The sequence below is a fragment of the Somniosus microcephalus genome, chromosome 13 (assembly GCF_052327205.1).
Source record: "Somniosus microcephalus isolate GS21.2 chromosome 13, FLI_Smic_1.0, whole genome shotgun sequence".
Taxonomy (NCBI): domain Eukaryota; kingdom Metazoa; phylum Chordata; class Chondrichthyes; order Squaliformes; family Somniosidae; genus Somniosus; species Somniosus microcephalus.
This window is the reverse complement of record NC_140999.1, coordinates 28,624,218-28,637,706: the sequence shown is the minus strand read 5'-3', so window position 1 is coordinate 28,637,706 and position 13,489 is coordinate 28,624,218.

The following is a 13,489-nucleotide window of genomic DNA, read 5'->3' as shown; positions in this document are numbered from 1 at the left end:
ACACGGTCCGGGGAGACGTGCCTTCTAGCCATAAATAAAAATCTAAAAGACTGCGGCTATTCGTGGTCCGCCTAATCCGTTAAGAGGAAGGCGTCGGACTTCCAAACCTTTTAGGCAGGAAGAATGTTATAAATCTCATCATCATCATCAAGAAACTACTCATGAAATAACGCTGGACGGCCAGCTGGTGGCGCCGTCCAAGGAGTATAAATACTCGGGCATCGGCCCCAGCTTGCCAGGGACATTTTGTAAGACAAGGAACTAGTGAAGTACAACTAGACCTCCATGTTCTGAAACAAGTTGATTAAAGCCTTGCTTTAGGCTCAAACCAAGTGCGTAGTGAGTTTTATTACATCAGCAACTATATGTTAAGGCCCGAAACGAAATTTTTGCTCGGCACCTACTGGCCACAACTCGACAACAACCCAGGGTATCACTTGACGAATTCCTTCAAGAGCTTAGCAGGCTCATCAAAGATTGTAACCTTAAAGCTGTCTCAGCTGAGCAGTACCGGGAGGAATTAATTCGTGACTCTTTTATTAACGGAATTGCTTCTCCCCTCATATGCTAGCGTCTGTTGGAGAATAAAACTCTCGGGTTACAAGCTGCCTATAACCAGGCATATTCTCTGGACTTAGCTCAAAAAAGTTCAGATGCCTATTTTTTACCATATGCACAGACTGCTGTTACCACTTTTAGTGACTCCCCCGGTAAGCCTCAGGCGGAAGCCCTCACTGATGACGACCTTACACTAGTGGCATCTTGGCAATCTAAAAAGAAGTGTTTCTTCTGTGGAGGTGCATTCCATTATAAGAAATTTTGTCCTGCTCGCAATGCAACCTGCAATCATTGCAGTAAGAAAGGTCACTTTTCTAAAGTATGCCGGTCAAGAGCCTCTACTAGTGTTGCAGCTGCTATCTATAAAACTGCTCCTCCCCCAAGAGCCACTATTAGTGTTACAGCTGCTATCTATAAAACTGCTCCTCCCCCAAGAGCCACTGCTAGTGTTACAGCTGCTATCTATAAAACTGCTCCTTCCCCAAGAGCCACCACTAGTGTTACAGCTGTTTTTTCCCAAAACCTGTCCCATGCAGCCATGAGGGTTTCGGTAAATGGACACATTTTGAGTGCATTAATTGACTCATGTAGCTCTGACAGCTTCATCAGTGAGCGGGCTGTCAGTAAGTTAAAACTGTGTATTTACCCCTCGCACAGGGAAATTGCAATGGCTCTGACGACACTGACCACCAACTCTTCCGGCTTTTGTCTTGTTGACCTTATTCTCAATGGCCGGACTTATTTCTCCACCAGGCTCAGGGTGCTCAAAAACCTATGCAGTGATGTGCTCCTGGGACAGGATTTCCAGAAACAATACAAAAGACTCACTTTCGAGTTTGGAGGGTCAAAGCCGGAGCTTACTATTTCCAAAGTACTGTTTTGTGCGCTTTCGGCGGCTTCACTCAACGAACCCTCCTTCTTTGCCAATCTTTCCCCCCCGATGTAAGCCCATAGTCACTAAATCACGACGTTTCAGCCAAGATGATCGATCCTTTATCGAGGCAGAAATCTCACACCTTCTAGCTGACGGTATCATTGAGCCATGTTCATCTTCCTGGCGGGCTCAAGTTGTTGTTGTTAAAAATACTTTGAAGCAACACAAGAAACATCTTTGCATCGATTACTCGCAAATTATTAACCAGTATACCAACCTGGATGCCTACCCACTACCATGCATCGATGACATGGTCAATAACCTTGCCAACTACAGGGTATTTTCAACTTTTGACTTAAAGAGCGCGTACCATCAAGTGCCGTTAAAGGACTCTGACAAAAAGTATACGGCCTTTGAGGCCAATGGTCGGCTTTACCAGTTTTGTTGCCTTCCATTTGGGGTCACCAATGGGGTGGCCGTTTTTCAACGGGCAATGGACAGCCTAATCAAACAGGAGAACTTAATGGACACTTTTCCATATCTGGATAATATCACCATTGCTGGTCATGACCAGAAGGAGCATGATGCCAACCTCCAGAAATTTCTTGACGTTCTCCATCGTCGCAACTTAACCTTAAATGAGTCCAAATCTGTGAAATCAGTACAATCAGTCAACATCCTTGGCTACTGGGTGGGCAATGGTGTCATCAAACTGGATCCAGAGCGACTTCGTCTGCTTCAGGAGCTCCCTCCTCCTATGAATCTCAGCTCTCTTCGTCGGGCCCTCGGCATGTTTGCCTATTATGCGAAGTGGATACCCCACTTTTCCGACAAGATGCAGCCCCTGCTTCACGTGAAGTCATTCCCTTTGGACGCGATGGCTATTTCAGCTTTCGACCTCATCAAGCAACAACTAGAAAAAGCCATGCTTCATTCCATCGATGAAAATCCCCCTTTTGTGGTCGAGTGCGATGCATCGGAGGTGGCGATCTCGGCTACCTTGAATCAAGACGGTCGACCCATTGCATTTCTGTCCAGAACTTTGCAGGGTAGTGAGCTCCATTATCCTCCTGTCAAGAAGGAGTCTACGGCTATCATCGAAGCATTACACAAATGGAGTCACTTTCTCGCTCGTCGCCATTTCACGCTCATAACTGATCAGCGCTCTGTGGCCTTTATGCTGGATAACCGGAAACGCACGAAGGTCAAGAATAATAAAATACAGCTCTGGAGGGTGGAATTAGCCGCCTTTGGCTGCACCATACATTATCGACCCGGCAAAGAGAATGTGGCCCCAGATACCCTCACGTGTGCATTCTGCTCTTCCATGTCAACTTCGACTCTTACGGATCTTCATACTGACTTGTGCCATCCTGGCATTACCCATATGTTGCACTTTGTGTGATCTAAAAATCTCCCATTTTCTACGGAAGACGTGAAAAGAACATGCTCTACTTGTAGTATTTGCGCAGAATTAAAACCGCAATTCTCCCGTCCGTCGGTTGGCTCGCTCATACACGCTACACAGCCTATGCAGCGACTCAGGATTGACTTTAAAGGGCCACTGCCTTCCTCAACGCGAAACACCTACTTGCTTACTATGGTGGACGAATATTCACGCTTCCCCTTTGCTTTCCCCTGTCCCAATATGCTTACTTCCACAGTGATCAAATGCCTCGATCATGTCTTTTCCCTTTGCGGTATGGCCAATTTTATCCACACTGATCAGGGTCCCTCCTTCATGTCAAGCGAACTCAAAAGTTATCTTTCCCAACGGGGAATCGCCACAAGTAAAACAACACTGTATCATCCTATTGGAAACGGATAGGTTGAGAGATACAACGCCATCGTTTGGAACGCTGTTCATCTTGCACTGAGGTCACATAATCTATCAGACCAATAGTGGGAAACTATGCTCCCTGACGCGTTGCTTACCATCAGGTCTCTTGTTTCTACATCCACGAACGCTACTCCTCACGAACGATTCTTCGGGTTCCAGCGTCGCTCCACTCATGGGACGTCCCTGCCATCATGGTTGGCAGCTCTTGGCCCCGTGCTGCTCCGAAGATTCGTCCGATCCTCTAAGAGTGATCCCCTCATCAACGAAGTGGAACTGACAGATGTCAATTCCACATATGCGCACGTGCGGTACCCTGATGGCCGGGAATCCACAGTGTCACTTCGGGATCTGGCTCCCTGCCCAACCGGTCCCACGGACCCAATCGATAGTGGGATCCGTATTAATGATGCCGATACCCTGTGCTCCTCTGAGGATGACGCCCTACCCAGGACATCAAGGGATCTGCCAGCTACTCTGCCGGATCAACCCGGGGAACAGAGCGCTCCCTGCGGGATGGCCACCCGAAGCCAGGACACCAGTCAGTCACTGACTACTGAGCAGGGTGAAGCCAGCTCTGCGCCTGTGGGGGCCCGCACCCGGAGCCACGATCTCCCCAGTCCCCCTCAGGTCGATCAAGGTGACACGGACTCTGCCAGCCCGCCGGTACGAACTAAGCGACCCAGGGACCAAAACACGGTCCGAGGAGACGTGCCTTCCAGCCTCCAATGGAAATCCAAACGATTGCGTCTGTTCTTAGTCCGATTAATTCGGTAGAAGGAAGCCGCCGGACTTCCAATCTTTCAGGCGGGAAGAATGACATGAATCTTGTCATTCTCATGACTTATGAAATGATACTGGGCGGCCTGCTGGTGGCGCTGTCCAGGGAGAGTATAAATACTCAGGCATGGGCCCAGCTTGCTCAGGACATTCTTTAACAGGAACTAGTAAAGGACACAACTATATCTCCATGTTGAAAAACAGTTGATTAAATCCTTGTTTAATACTTAGACCAAGTGCCTAGTAGTTTTCTTACATCACACATGGCAGATGAAATTCAACACAGAAATGTGTGAGGTGATATATTTTGGTAGGAAGAATAGGGAGAGACAATACACACTGAACGGTACAATTTTAAAAGGGGGTGCAACAAGAGAGAGAGCTGGGGGTGTTTGTGCACAAATCTTTGAAGGTGGCAGGACAGGTTAACAAAGGGGTTAATAAAGCATATGGGATCCTGGGCTTTAGAAATAGAGGCATAGATACAAAAGCCAGGAAGTTATGCTAAAGCTATATAAAACACTAAATCGACCTCAGCTGGAGTATTGTGTCCAATTCTGGGCACCACACTTCAGGAAGGACGTGAAGGCTTTGGAGAGGGTGCAGAGGAGATTTACTAGAATGATTCCAGGGATGAGGAATTACAGTTACGTGGATAGACTGGAAAAGCTGGGGTTGTCTCTTTAGAGCAGAGAAGGCTAAGAGAAGATTTTAAAAAGGTGTTCAAAATCATGAAGGATTTAGATAGAGTAAATAAAGAGAAACTGATTCCAATGGCTGAAGGGTCGATAACCAGAGGGCACAGATTTAAGGTGATTGGCAAAAGAACCAGAAGCGACACGAGGAAAAATGCTTTTATGCAACGAGTGGTTAGGATTTGGAATGCACTACCTAATAGGGTGGTGGAAACAGATTCAATAGTAGCTTTCAAAAGTGGATTGGATAAATACTTGAAGGAGAAAAAATTTCAGGGATATGGGAAAAGAGTGGGCGAGTGGGACTAACTGGATTGCTCTTCGAAAGAGCCGGCACAGACTCGATGGGCTGAATGGCCTCCTTCCGTTCTATACTATTCTATAATTCTTTGATTTTATGATTCTACCCTAATGCCGTAAACTGTATAAAATGTTGAAACCTTTGCCAGATTGCTATACTGCATTCTGGGTGTTGTATTAATAACACAATGGACTTTAGGAGGAGAATTCCATAGTATGGGGGTGTGATGACTAATGGTTCTGCCATTGATGGTGGGGTGATGTAGGGGACAGAGTTGGAAGCCCAGTGGGTGGGAGCTGTGATGTAAGACTTGAGGGGGTTGCAGAGTTACGGTGTTCTGAGGCCTTGGAAGGGTTTGTAAGTGAGGATAAGGATACAGCCACTAATGTGCTTCAGGACAGGGAGCCAGTATAGTACAGCAAAGGCAAGACGAAGGATGAGGGGGAATTAGTATGGCACAGGATGCATTGAGGTTTTTGTGAGAGAATCCTGTTAACTGGAAAGAGGGCTGAAGATGCCTAAATTTGCTCTACTGATGACTCTAAACAGCATTCTGACAGAAGAGTGTTTTACTCATCCAGCTGGCTTGAGTTTGAACTCAGGTGCCAGAGGTGAAGAGAAAGTGTTTTAACACCCAAACCAGTATTAGCAAGTGTAAAATCTAAGTGATGATGTTATAGTCGTCAAACAGCTGAAATAACGTTTGTGTTGCAAAGATGGCAAAAAAACCCTTGTATTTCCCGTGCTAAATCTGACGCTTCACATCATCTCTCTGTTCACAAATAAGAATTCCTTGCTTGCAAGCAAGAAGTTTCTGATGATTCTAGGGCTTTAAAATCCCTCGTGCAGAAAACATATGTGAGACACCAATTTGAAAATTCTTCTGTACAACTGTAATGCGAATTGCCCTGAGATATAATTACGTTACTCCGTGGGTGTTTTAAAATTGTTAGGAGTATCCTGTGTTGCTGGAAATCTTAGCACCAATCTATGGAAATAAAGAATGTTAAACTTATTAGCCACTAAATCCATCTGGCACAGAAACATATGCACTAAGCAAGCATTAAACCAAGAGAACTTACCTCTGCTTTGCATTTTAAATGAATACTGATTGTCATTCTTTTGATTTACATTAGCCTAACTCAGGATTATCACTGTGACTACCTTGGATTAATCCTATAATACTCTTGCACTAAACCCATGCGACATAATCAGAAGGTAGGATCTGTCCTTGTCATGCTTTTGAATGGGTGAAAAAATGTTTGCACGGGCCTCAGTGGGTTGAGGTTTTTAAGCAACATTCATAACTCCGGTTCTGTGGTTTTACCTGCATTGATAGACTTAGTGTCATGACTGGAGTCTCGTTGCAGGATGTCCCACCGGCTGCTTCAGCGCAAAACCACACGCTCTTGAGTTTGCACATCCAAATGGTTGCAGGTTACTGTACTTCCACATGTAATGCGTTTGAACTTTCTTTTTTAAACTGTCAACAACCTCAAATTAATCGAGCAGAATTAGGGTGCACTGTTTTGATTTGCAAAAACGAATAAACAAAATCTAGGGCACAGCTCAAAAGCCTGAACTGAAAAGTTGCTGCGTGCAGGTGGCTCTAATGATGCAGTGTGCTCTCCTCTGTGATTCCCTGCGTGGTGAGGTTCTGATCTCAACTGGGTCATTTTGCTGAAGCACCAAATATAAAACGTAGAAGTCATTAGGAACAGGAAAGATAACTTAATGATCTTATGGGCCCGGGAAGGTAAGAAGAGCTAAGCACAACTTCCAGGAATGTATCACATGAAGGGTTTTTGCACCTCCCAAGTGGCACTGTGGGCTCGATCCACCCCCGGCCTTCACCTGCAAGTATTCCTTCACTCACACCCTCACTTGCTTTCAGCCTACTGAAAGCCTCATATGGTACGTCATTGGCTCACACCCCTTTTATCACCCCTATTATGATCTGCATGCTGACTCTTGGCTTTCACTGCATCTCCTGCCAACTTGTGCTCATACTCACTTTCTAGATTCTTTTTAAAGGAGAAGACAGCCCATAACACCAGAGAAAGATTCACCACAGGTCATGTACCCCTCAACCTGTGCTTTCTCGCTTCCTAGCGGAGGAAGCATTGGAGCTCTGGGAAACACAGAGCAGTCACCAGTCATGGGTGCAGAGGGTAGTCTTAATTTCCGATAAACCACCCAGCCACTCCATTCTAACTGCTCCCCCCTCTCCGTTCCCGCTGATCAGAGAGAGTTAAGATCCCCCCTTTAATTTCTGGGCCGCAGGCTCATTCCATGGTCAGTCAGTTTGCTGTCCATGCTTGCATAAAACAAAGTGTAAATGCTCTGTTTTCCAAGACAGCTCGGTTCATGACATTTGATACAGGAGTAAGATAATTGAGTGAATGGGCCATTAATTTTCATCAGATCACTGGGTTTCCACGAGTGCTTGGAGCTATAGATTGAACTCATGGCCATTCATGTCCCTTCTGTCAACCCACAACATAATGTCAACTCAAATGGCTAACACTCCATTAATATCCAAGTAGTGCAGCTACAGGCACTGCTCTCTGCATGTCAACACCCAGTATGTAGGGAGCTGCAATCATTCATTCTGCAGTCCAGTGTTCCTGCACTCTTTCAGAATCAAGGGCAAAGCACTGACTGGCTTCTTGGAGACCAGGGGTGTCCAACAATATCGGGGCTATTAACACCATTGAGAGGGACCACCAGTGAAGGAGAAAAAGTGAAAGAGATAGAGAGTAAGATGAAGCAGAAAATGAGCGCGTATGACAGATGTCAAGTTGAGAATACAAGTGAGAATCAGGCTGAATATAGAAAGTTCAGAGGGGAAGTGAAAAAGAAAATAAGGGGCAAAGAGAGAGTATGAGAATAGATTGGCAGCTAACATAAAAGGGAATTCAAAAGTCTTCTATAGGCATATAGATAGTAAACGGGTAGTAAGAGGAGGAGTGGGGCCGGATAGGGACCAAAAAGGAGACCTACGCATGGAGGCAGAGGGCATGGCTGAGGTACTAAATAAGTACTTTGCATCTGTCTTCACCAAGGAAGAAGACGCTGCCAAAGTCATAGTGAAAGAGGAGGTAGTGGAGATACTGGATGGGATAAAAATTGATAAAGAGGAGGTACTAGAAAGGCTGGCTGTACTTAAAGTAGATAAATCACCAGGACCGGATGGGATGCATCCTAGGATGCTGAGGGAAGTTAAGGTGGAATTCGCGGAGGTACTGGCCATAATCTTCCAATCCTCCTTAGATACAGGGGTGGTGCCAGAGGACTGGAGAATTGCAAATGTTACACCCTTGTTTAAAAAAGGGTGTAAGGATAAACCCAGCAACTACAGGCCAGTCAGTTTAACCTCGGTAGTGGGGAAGCTTTTAGAAATGATAATCAGAGACAAATTTAACAGTCAGTTGGACAAGTGTGGATAAATTAAGGAAAGCCAGCACAGGTTTGTTAAAGGCAAATTGTGTTTAACTAACTTGATCGAGTTTTTTGATGTAACAGAGAGGGTTGACGAGGACAATACGGTTGACATGGTGTATATGGACTTCCAAAAGGCGTTTGATAAAGTGCCACATAATAGGCTTGCCAGCAAAGTTGAAGCCCATGGAATAAAAGGGACAGTGGCAGCATGGATACGAAATTGGCAAAGTGACAGGAAACAGAGAGTAGTGGTGAACGGTTGTTTTTCGGACTGGAGGAAAGTATACAGTGGTGTTCCCCAGGGGTCAGTACTATGACCACTGATTCTCTTGATATATATTAATGACTTGGACTTGGGTGTACAGGGCACAATTTCAAAATTTGTAGATGACACAAAACTTGGAAGTATAGTGAACAGTGAGGAGGTAATGATAGACTTCAAGAAGATATAGACAGGCTGGTGGAATGGGCGGACACGTGGCAGATGAAATTTAATGCAGAAAAGTGCGAATGATACATTTTGGTAGGAAGAACAAGGAGAGGCAATATAAACTAAAGGGTACAATTCTAAAGGGGGTGCATGAACAGAGATACCCGGGGGTATATGTGCACAAATCATTGAAGGTGGCAGGGCAGTTTGAGAAAGCGGTTAAAAAAACTTACGGAATCCTGGGCTTCATGAATAGAGGCATAGAGTACAAAAGCAAAGAAGTTATGATGAACCTTTATAAAACACTGGTTCAGCCTCAACTGGACTATTGTGTCCAATTCTGGGCACTGCACTTTAGGAAGGATGTGAAGGCCTTAGAGGGAGCAGAAAAGATTACGACAATGGTTCCAGGGATGAGGGACTTCAGTTATGTGGATAGACTGGAGAAGCTGAGGTTGTTCTCCTTGGAGCAGAGAAGGTTTGATGTGCCTCAATAATTCCGAGACTTGAAGTTAGCAGAACAAAACAAGGCTTTTATTAACTTAGAACGTAACACGTAAGAGAGAGAGATGTCTTCCTTCTGGAGACTGAGGCCAGACTGAGTTAGCTTACAAACGGGGCCAGGTATGGGCGGAGCCCTACACACAGCACATTCCAGCACATTCCAGTATACAATACAGCACATTCCAGTACACAATACAATGAGGTCTGGGGGAAGGGAAATGACACTGAAACCGATCTCAGTCACAGGCAGTGATGAATGGAAATATTTCATCACATTCACCCCTTCTATAGATTTAGTCTGTTCGGGGGTTTGATAGTCCTCTGCGACTGACGTGGCTGTTGCGGTGCCGTGGGTGTCGGCTGGGTGTCCCCGGTAGCCTCCTGGGTCTCTGCCGGGGGTGCCGCCAGGGTTGTTGAAGGAGTAGTTGGTGGGGGTGCCGTTGGTCGGTGTTCTTCCGGGGGTGATGAAAGAGTAGTGGGTGGGTAAGAGTTGCTGTGATCGTCGTTGCCGCTATTGCCGTGGTTGTTGTCGATGCCGGCTGGGGCGACGTCTTTTATGGACACGGTGTCCTCCCTTCCGTCGGCGTGCCGGACATATGCGTATTGGGGGTTGGCGTGGAGTAGGTGTACTGGCTCCACGAGAGGGTCCGTCTTGTGGCCCCTCACATGCCTTCGCACGAGTACCGGACCTGGGGTGGAGAGCCATGATGGCATGGATACGCCTGAGGTGGATTTCTGGGGAAAGACAAACATTCATTCATGAGGCGTGGTATTAGTGGCCGTACACAATAGCGACCGTATCGAATGGAGCACATCCGAGAGGACTTCCTGCCAGCGGGAGATAGGGAGGCCCTTGGTCCTTAGAGCTAGAGTGACTGCTTTCCATACTGTCCTGTTCTCTCGCTCCACTTGGCCGTTACCCCGGGGGTTGTAGCTGGTGGTACGGCTTGTGGCGATCCCCCTGGACAGCATGTACTGGCGTAGCTCTTCACTCATGAAGGACGCCCCCCTATCCGTATGGATGTAGCTCGGCATACCGAACAGGCAGAACAGGCTGTTGAGGCATTTAATGACCGTGGCGCTGGTCATGTCTGGGCAGGGGAAGGCGAATGGGAACCGGGAGTATTCGTCCACAATGTTCAGGAAGTAAACATTGCGGTCGACGGACGGGAGGGGGCCCTTGAAATCTAAGCTGAGCCGCTCAAAGGGCCGTGTAGCTTTGATTAAGTGGGCTCTATCTGGGCGGTAGAACCGAGGCTTGCACTCAGCGCAAGTGCGGCAGTTCCTGGTCAGGGACCGAACTTCCTCAATCGAGTAGGGTAAGTTACGGGACTTTATGAAGTGGAACAGCCGCGTGACCCCTGGGTGGCAGAGGTCGTTGTGGAGGGTCTGTAGCCGATCCCCGGTGGCGCTGGTACACATCCCTCGTGAGAGGGCGTCAGGGGATTCGTTAAGGGCCCCTGGCCGGTAAATGATGTCGTACTCGAAGGTGGAGAGCTCGATCCGCCACCTAAGAATCTTATCATTTTTAATCTTCCCCCTCTGTTTATTATTGAACATAAACGCTACCGACCGCTGGTCGGTAAGTAGGGTGAAGCGTTTGCCGGCTAGGTAGTGGCGCCAGTGGCGCACTGCCTCCACGATGGCTTGGGCCTCCTTTTCCACGGAGGAGTGTCTGATCTCGGGCCCTTGGAGGGTCCTCGAGAAGAAAGCTACGGGCCGCCCCGCCTGGTTGAGGGTGGCCGCCAAGGCGAAGTCAGACGCATCACTTTCCACTTGAAATGGAGTATTCTCGTCCACTGCCTGTAGCGTGGCCCACTCAATATCCTGCTTAATGCTTTTGAAGGCGGCGTGGGCCTCAGCAGAGAGCGGGAAAGAGGATGCTTTCAAGAGGGGGCGGGCTTTGTCGGAGTAGTTGGGGACCCATTGGGAATAATAAGAAAATAACCCCAGGCACCTTTTCAGGGCTTTGGGAGTGTTGGGCAGGGGCAGCTCCCGTAGGGGGTGCAATCGGTCAGGGTCTGGTCTGATTTCCCCATTCTCCACCACGCTGCCTAGTATGCAGAGGCGCATGGTGTTGTAAACGCACTTGTCCTCGTTGTAGGTGAGGTTGAGTTTTTGTGCGGTTTTCAGGAACCTCTCGAGGTTCGAGTCGTGATCCTGCTGGTTGTGACCGCAGATGGTGACGTTGTCGAGGTAGGGGAAGGTTGCCTGCAAGTGGTGGTCATCGACCATGCGGTCCATCTCCCTCTGGAAGACCGAGACCCCATTCGTCACCCCAAAGGGGACTCTGAGGAATTGGTAGAGGCGTCCGTTCGCCTCGAAGGCGGTGTACGGGCGGTCCTCTGGTCTGATAGGGAGCTGGTGGTACGCTGACTTGAGGTCGATGGTGGAGAACACCCGGTATTGGGCGATTTGGTTCACCATTTCTGATATGCGGGGTAGCGGGTAGGCGTCTAGTAGGGTGTACCTGTTGATCGTTTGACTATAGTCGATCACCATCCGTTTCTTCTCGCTACCCCTTACCACCACCACTTGGGCGCGCCACGGGCTATTGCTGCGTTCAATAATGTGCTCTTTCAGGAGCCTGTCTACCTCGGTCGCGATAAACCGCCTGTCCTCCCAGCTGTACCTCCTGCTTTTGGTCGCTATTGGCCGGCAGTTAGGGGTAAGGTTCGCGAATAGCAAAGGCGGCTTTACCTTCAGGGTAGCCAGACCGCACACTGTGAGGGGCGGCTGGGACCCACCGTACTTGAGCGTGATGCTTTGGTGGTTGCACTGGAAATCCAGGCCCAAGATCACGCTCGCACATAGGTTCTTCATGATTAATACTTTAAAATTATCATATACAGTTCCGTTAACGCACAATTGTACCGTGCAGTAACCCAGAATGGTCGATGTCTGGGTTTTGTCAGCCATAGAGATGGTACCCTGAGTAGGGACCACCTTTAGGGAGAGTTGTTGTGCCAGTTCTGGGTGGATAAAGCTCTCCGTGCTTCCACTGTCAATTAAGCATTTAACCCGGCACCCGTTTACCTCGATGTCCACCATTGATCTGGATAGCGGGTGCAGCCTGGTCTGGTCCACTGTGACCGATGCCACTGTAGGGCCCTGATCGATACAAGATGGCGTCCACGCTGTCTGCTCACAAGATGGCGGACCCACGAGGTCGGGCAAGATGGCGTCCAAGATGGCCGCTCCCACGGCGCACACGCGGCGGTGGTGGGTTTTCCGGCGGTTGGTTTTCCGGCGGGGTTCCCTCTGCACACCTTCCCGAAGTGCCCCTTCTTACCGCACTTAAAGCAGGTGGTGCCTTTCGCCGGGCACAGGTTTCTGGTGTGCTTTGGCTGCCCACAGAAGTAGCAGTTGGGTCCCTGACGCGTCGCGGCTGTCGTAGGGCTTCTGGGGGGAGAGTGGGGCCCAGCCGGTGTTGGGCAGTCGGGCGGGGAAGATGCCTTCCAAGATGGCGGCGCCCTCGGTGCACACGTGGCGGCGTGGACGGCGCGGGCTGAAGAGTAGGCATCCGAGTTTCTCTGGGCCACATCCAGGGATCGCGCGGTGTCCGCAGCCTGTTTCAGGTCCAACCCCGTTTTTTCCAGCAGTCTTTGCCGGATGTAAGTGGAGCTGAGGCCTGTGATGAAGGCATCGCGAACAAGCTCGTCAGTGTACACTGCGGCTTTTACATCTCGGCACTTGCAGTCTTTGCCAAGCATTTTCAGGGTGCTTAGGAACTCCTCCACCGATTCCCCAGGTCGCTGTGCGCGGGTGGCGAGCAGGTGCCTAGCATACACCTCATTCGTAGGCTGCTGGTAATGCACCTTTAAGATGTCGCAGGCGGCCAGGTACGTCTCGGCGTCTTGGATGAGGGGGTAAACCCGGTGGCTTACTCAATTCCGCAGAATTCCGAGTCTCACCCTCGCAGCGTCCGTAGCGTCTTTGACGGCTGCGGAATTGTCCAGGAAGAATTCCATACACTCGAACCAGTGTCCGAAGCGTGCTGATGCGTCCAGAGCATGTTGATCCAAATCCAAACGTTCGGGTTTCAGGAGTTGATCCATAGTGTTGA